This window comes from Oryctolagus cuniculus, chromosome 12 (genome assembly GCF_051225735.1).
Source record: "Oryctolagus cuniculus isolate XC-2025 breed Fujian yellow rabbit chromosome 12, ASM5122573v1, whole genome shotgun sequence".
In the NCBI taxonomy this organism is placed as follows: Eukaryota; Metazoa; Chordata; class Mammalia; order Lagomorpha; family Leporidae; genus Oryctolagus; species Oryctolagus cuniculus.
In genome coordinates, this window is record NC_142878.1 from 71,237,783 (window position 1) to 71,245,009 (window position 7,227).

A 7,227-nucleotide genomic window follows, 5' to 3' on the forward strand; every position below is an offset into this window, starting at 1 on the left:
ATATAAGATAATGTGGGTTAATAGTGGAAGACAGGACCTGGCTGAGCACTGTGTGGTAAATCCTTAACTAAGCATTAGACATTATCATTATGTACAAAAAAGAAAGTAACTATAAGCTGACAAATTCAACTACTGTTTGTTGTTGCTCAAAGAAAAAAAAAAAAAACAAAAGGAACAACTTCAAAGAGATAAATTCATTTTTAGGGGCCGGTGCTGTGGCGTAGCGGGTAAAGCTGCTGCCTCCAGTGCCGGCATCCCATATGGGTGCTGGTTCGAGTCCTGGTTGCTCCACTTTTGATTCAGCTCTCTGCTGTGGCCCAGGAAAGCAGTAGCAGATGGCTCAAGTCCTTGGCCTCCTGCACCTGCGTGGGAGACCTAGAAGATGCTCCTGGCTCCTGGCTTCAGATAGGCGCAGCTCCGGCTGTTGTGGCCAATTAGGGAGTGAACCAGCAGATGGAAGAACTCTTTCTCTCTCTCTCTCTCTTTCTCTCTCTCTCTCTCTCTTTCTCTCCTTCTCTCTCTGTGTAACTCTGACTTTCAAATAAATAATTAATCTTTTAAAAAATCATTTTTAGTTTTAGATAGATAAAAAGGTGAGCATTTTGGCATAGAGGTTTGGATGCTGCTCGGGAAGTTCGTATCGCATATCACAGTGCCTGGGTTTGAGCACCAGCTTCTTCTAACGCACACCCTGGTACAGCAAGTGTTGGCTCGAGAAGGTGAGTCTCTGCCCACTCACATGCAAGGCCTGGATTGAGTTCTAGGGCTTGAGCACAGCTCTACCTGTTGCAGACAACTGGTTGGAGATGGAACCAGTGAATGGGAGATTTCTTGCTATCTCTCTCTCCTCTCTCTTTCTCTCTCTGCCTTTTAAGCAAGTAAATAAAAAATTTTTAAAAGAAAAGATAAAAAAAGAAAATATATGCAAATCTACAAAGAAGAAAGGGATAATATTTAAAAATAATGTTTTAGAGAACAATGTTCTTTAAAATTCTAATCTGGCAAATGTATTAATTCCAATAAATATAAATTTCTAATAAAATATAAATTCTTAAAATTAAATCAAGAAAAAATAGAATACCTGGTAAAATCTAATACTTCAGAATAAAGCACAAGATTCTCAAAAATGTAATTCAAAAAGTTATCAACCCAAAAGGTCTTTTAAACTTTCAAAGATAATTACCATTATATTTAAGCTAGTGCTTAACAAGGCAAGAGAAAACACATTCTTTCCTTCCCTCATTTATTTTGTCATACTAACAAAAACTTGATACCAAAATATGACAGACCTCAAAAACTGAACCTGCAAATCAAGTTTTTGTGTGAATAAAAACTGAAAAATCCAAAACAAAATACTAGCAACTCAATTTTAACAATATTTTCAAATAATAGTTCATCATAATCAGGGACATAGATATTCTGGGAACACAGATATATTTTATTATTAGGAAATTATTTGATTGAATTCACTACTTTTAGTGACCATTAGTGACTGCTTATTTGTTTACTCATATGTATTTGAATATGTGTTTGTAAATGAATAGAATTCCTCCAGAAGAATGTACAAGAAACCAGCAGGGGTTGACTCTGGAGAGGAAAATGAGATGAAGGACAGCTAAGAGAGACATTTAATGTCCATTATGTATCAATAACAACCACTCAAAAATAACACTTAAATCCATAAATTACTTGCCTGTTAGACTATGTTTAATTATTAACTCATGTTGAAGTGAGACACTCGCATATTGTGATGGTTGTACATAATATGCTTTAAAAACATAAAGCACTCAATGTAAAATATTCTACCATAAATATTATGTCATTTCACTTATTTATAAAACACATAAGCAACTATTACTGTAAAAATAAGAAAGGTGACCTCTACCACACAACCACTGATTACTTTTTGTTATTGTTGTTATTTTTAAAACATGAGATTTAAAAATATATATATGGTTTTCTCTGGGGTGTAGAAAGTGATCCAGAAGACAAATGTTAGATCAGAGTCACTACAATAGCCTTCCAAAGCATCAGGTGTAAATAATCCATTTTATTTCCTGAAACTCAGGAATGGACAAGTATAACCTTAATAGGTTCTGTGTTTTACTTCCTAGGCCAAATAAAACTAAGAATCAATATTAATAGTAGGATAGAATAATTATAATAATGTGTTTGGCATTGTGTGAATCCATGCATTACCACTACAGTATGTTCTTTCACCCTTTTCAACACAAAATCCAAATAGGATTCTGTAATTTTTTTCTACTGCTGCCTAACAAATTATCACAAAGATTCTAGTTTAAAATAGCACACATTTATTTCCTCACAGTTTCTGTGGGTCAAGAGTCTATGTAGATATAGACTATGTCACCAGGTTTGATGCTTAGAATCTCACTATACTGCCATCAAGGTGTTGGCTCTGGGAATGCAGTTTCCTCTAAGGATCAGGGTCCTCTTCCAAGCTCAAGTGCTTGGTAGGTGAATTAATCTATGGCTGCTCTAGAATGCATGGCAGCTTGCTTTTTCAAGGCTAGAAAATCTGTTAACTCTACCTTGGTTATTAGAGAGTTTACCTCCTTAAATCAAGCCCTACCTAGTCAATTTCCCTTATGATTAAAGTCAACTGATTAGAGACTTTAACTACATATGCAAAGTCTCTTCAGCTCTTACAAATAAGATTGTTACATATAACATTGGAATGGCATCCCATCATACTCACAGGTCTCACCCAAAGTCAAGAGGAGGAAAATACACAAGGTATGAAGATGAGAGGGCAGGAAGAATGCAGGCCCTTTTAGAATCCTGCCTAACACAAATGCTGTCTCACATCTGGAAATCATACATCTTAAGATATAGGATGCCATTCTGATGATGAAAGAAAAAGCTGAAGAGTTGGCACATGTAATTCAGTTCAAGTCTTTGTAAGACAGATTGACAGCTGGTGCCGCAGCTCACTAGGCTAACCCTCCGCCTTGCGGTGCCGGCATACCAGGTTCTAGTCCCGGTCGGGGCGCCGGATTCTGTCCCAGTTGCCCCTCTTCCAGGTCAGCTCTCTGCTGTGGCCAGGGAGTGCAGTGGAGGATGGCCCAAGTGCTTGGGCCCTGCACCCCATGGGAGACTAGGATAAGTACCTGGCTCTTGCCACCGGATCAGCGCGGTGTGCCGGCCACAGTGCGCCGGCCGTGGCGGCCATTGGAGGGTGAACCAACGGCAAAGGAAGACCTTTCTCTCTGTCTCTCTCTCTCACTGTCCACTCTGCCTGTCAAAAAAAAAAAAAAAAAAAAAAAAAAAAAAAAAAAAAAAAAAAAACAGATTGACTTAACCACATGAACCCTTTAAAGGGGGAGAGGAGAGAAGTGATGTTCTTTTTGCTGGCCTTGAAGGTCACCTTCTATGACTACCATATCATGCCCATTTCTTGGGAAATCTAGAACCATAAAAATAAATTAAAACTGAAAAACATCTCAAAGATCCTAAAGTTCTAAAACAGGTTCTCATATGGAACATTTGTTTCACAATCCTGGTTATATGGTTTTCCAGTCAACAGCATGCTAAATGAGCAGTAACTAGCAGTACATGACACCAGGGATAATGCAGTAAAACATCATTTAAGAAATGAAATAAAACCTTTGAAAATTCAGTAATCTGAGGTCATAAATGGAGGAGGCACAGACTCTACATATCTCAATAAAGCTTAAAGATGGCATCACTTTGTGAGAGGACAGACTAATAGCATAAAGACTCAATTTTGTTCTCTTACCCTGTTTAAGAAAGCAAACAGTTTATCAGAAAAATTGTTGTCCACATGGCTGACATCAAGACGGCTAAGCTTCAGTTATCTGGAAAATTAATTTACATAGAATGACTCTTTCTGCAGTTAAGCATAGCATATGCAGCTCTAACACAAGATTTAAACAGAGTATTTTCAGGTTAAGTGAGTGGCTCAAGATGAGGAATGCAGAAAAAAAAAATGTCAGAGGTTGAGGCCAAGATCCAGGCCATGAATGTCATTACTTTGGAGAACTTGATAAGTAGTGTAATCTGGGACTGTAAGACTTTACTTTCCTGAGCCTAGAAAATTTTGCAAAGAGGGTAGTTAGGGGGCAAAACTAAGCAGTTGAATTTTGAGAGAAATATATGGGTACCTGCCCAGTTGTGGGCACAGCAGCAGACCCTGGGGGCCAAAGCACAGGCTTCATGTTCTCCAAAGATAGTGGCCTACCCAAGTCTCCAAATTTGGTTTATCTGACCTTTTAGATGTGTAAGAGATCAAGAAAAGGAGCCTGACTTCTCTGTTATAATATACTCAGATTTTTCTGATTTTCCTGTTGTACTTCTGCCCAAGAAAGAGGTGGTAGAATTATTTTCAGGCAATGTGAGAAGTTCAAAGACGTGAGCAGTGACAGGTGTTGATAGATGTTAAACTGCTCCAGCTGCTAACAGTCAGCACATTAGAGATGGTCACCATTCTAACATTTTCTAATGCTCACAGGTATGTGGACAAAACGTATTGCATCCCCCCAAAAAGTGTTGTTTGTGTACTTAGGACTCAGTATGTCCAGAACCGACCCCTTGATCTTCCCTCCCAGAGCTGCCCCTAAGCAGCCCTCCTCATTTAGTATGTGGCAGCCCCATCCTTGCCATGGATCTTGGAGTCATCCTTCTTTCTCCCATACCTCTAGATCCATCAGGAAATCCATCTGGCTTCAGAATATATCCCAAATCTAACCTCCTCTCATTACCTCCCTGCTGTCTCCATGATGCATGCCATCACTGCATTTCTCACCTCCAGCATTGTAGAAGCCTCCTACAGGGTCTTCTGCATCAAGATTTGCTCCTCTGCTTCATTTCAACACAGGAGCTCAAGCAGAGCTGTGAAATGAAATAGAACTTCTCACTCCTCTTATCAAAATCATCTAACAGCTTCCCATTTTGGTCAGTGGAAAAGCCACTGTCCTTACAGTCTTACAAAGCCCTACAACTGCCCACACCCACCCACTTGTGTGACCTCATCTCTACAACTTTGTCTTCTTCTGTCACTTTGTTCAGACCACACTGACTTTCTTATAGGAGAGTTTGCATCTCAGGTCCTTAGTATTTGCTGTGTCCTCTGCTGAGAATGCCCTTCCCCAAGATTCTACAGCCCCTACCCCTCTTCTCCACACCCAGCAGAGAGCAAATGCTTACTGAGGCCTTTTCTGGTCTCTCTCTAAGCCCACAAGCCTACATTTACATTTAACTCTGTTGCTTTACTTTTCTCCTTAACCCAGGGCACTATTTAAGCCACATCTTCTATTTCCTACCAGACTTATTTTTGTCTGTTCTCTTTCATGCTATATCTACAAAGTCTAGATCAGTGTTTGACACATGGGATGCATTCAACAAATGTTGGAAAGATGACTGTATGCAGAGAACTGGGGAACTGAAAGTACAAGGCCCATTTTGCATCTGGTCTCTGACTCATATGGGGTCTCATCCCACCCTGCTTGGACCCGGTCCCACACCAGCCACAGCCCAAGTCCCACATACTCCTGTGCCCTCTGTATATGTTGAGCCTGCGTTTGGGATCTCTGACTCTCCTTTGTATTTATTTCTATCTTCATTTATTTCACTCCCAATGAAGTAACTGTGAAAGAGTTTTTCATGAATTTATGGGCTGTCTGGTCAAATCAGTTTCACAAAATTGTGTCATGCTCCACATATACAAAGATGTACTATTCTAAGATCTTTAGAAGACTGGCATGTTCCCTGCCTTCAAAAAGTTTATGGCTTTAGTAGTCGATCAGGTACACAAAATAGTTGAGTATTATGAAAAAATGCTGTGAAGGAACTAAAGAGGAAACCATGAAAAAGTTCATTGAGAATAATGGAAGGGGTAGTCCTTAGGCTATCCAGGAAGGGTGTCTATGAAAAGTAGTCAAGAAGAAGGTGCTGATGATGCTGAATGCTACCTGTGACCTGGAAAACAGTGAAATCCCCCCAGCCTTCTGCATTCTAGAAAGTGCCTAAATTCAATGATCCTGCATTTCCCACATGACTTAGATAAGGATTACTTCATTTCTTTCGGATGACTCCAAGATTTGTAGAGGACTCCCTTGTACAGGGCCAAACCCAGACCTTTTCCCTTTTGCCTCAGCTTCCTGACCAGGTCAGACACAAAGTAACTAACTTTGCTCTTTGTCTCATGAAGGTTTAGTTGAGATTATAATTTTGTGTCCCTCTGAATTAGCTACCACAGAAATAAAATGTCCTGTCTCACTGAAATGTCCCTGGATTGAAAACAACTCTGAATTATCCACCTATAACTTGTATATTCTTTTGTAAAAGTTTAAGGTTAAAATCACCTTGCTGAGACACACTGTAGTAGGCTGAATGTTGACCTCTAAAGATACCCAGGTCTTACCCCTTGGGCTCCACGAATATTATCTTACAAGAACACTTCAAAAAGCTCATGAAGGCCGGTGCTGCGGTTCACTAGGCTAACCCTCCGCCTTGCAGCGCCGGCACACCGGGTTCTGGTCCCGGTCGGGGCGCCGGATTCTGTCCTGGTTGCCCCTCTTCCAGGCCAGCTCTCTGCTGTGGCCAGGGAGTGCAGTGGAGGATGGCCCAAATCCTTGGGCCCTGCACCCGCATGGGAGGCCAGGGGAAGCACCTGGCTCCTGCCATCGGATCAGCGCAGTGCGCCGGCCGCAGTGCGCCAGCCGCGGCAGCCATTGGAGGGTGAACCAACAGCAAAGGAAGACCTTTCTCTCTGTCTCTCTCTCTCACTGTCCACTCCGCCTGTCAAAAAAAATAAAAAAATTTTTTAAAAAAAGCTCATGAAAAATGAGGGTAGGCATTGGCTTAGTGGTTAAGATACTGCGTGGGATGCCCACATCCCATATCAGGGTGCCTGGATTCAAGTTCTGCCTCTGCTCCTTATTCCAGCTTCCTGCTAATGCACATCCTGGGAAGCAGAGTTGATTGCTCAAATAGTTAAGTGCTTGCCACCCATGTGGGAGACCCAGACTGAGTTCTCAGCTCCCAGTTTCAGCCTTCCTCAGCCTGGGCTATTTCAGAAATTTGGGGAGTGGACCAGAAGATGGGAAGATCTCATCTATTTGTCTCTCTCCCTCTATCTTCTTCTCTGTCTTTATCAAAAAGAATCAAATAAATAAGAACTTTTCATGCTGATTAAAAGTGGAATTCAAAGACAAGTTTATCTTGCTGCAAACATTTTTGAAATCC

At 40.8% G+C, this 7,227-nt stretch overlaps 1 long non-coding RNA gene across 1 annotated transcript; it reads right to left on the minus strand.

Moving 5' to 3' along the window:
• Nucleotides 1-1,417: 1,417 nt before the first annotated feature.
• Nucleotides 1,418-6,176, minus strand: LOC138844680 (uncharacterized). The gene is made up of 3 exons (XR_011380904.2): nucleotides 4,787-6,176; nucleotides 3,761-3,839; nucleotides 1,418-1,587 (listed from the first exon to the last, which is right to left on the minus strand). It is a non-coding gene; the product is annotated as an uncharacterized LOC138844680 (long non-coding RNA).
• Nucleotides 6,177-7,227: the final 1,051 nt, after the last annotated feature.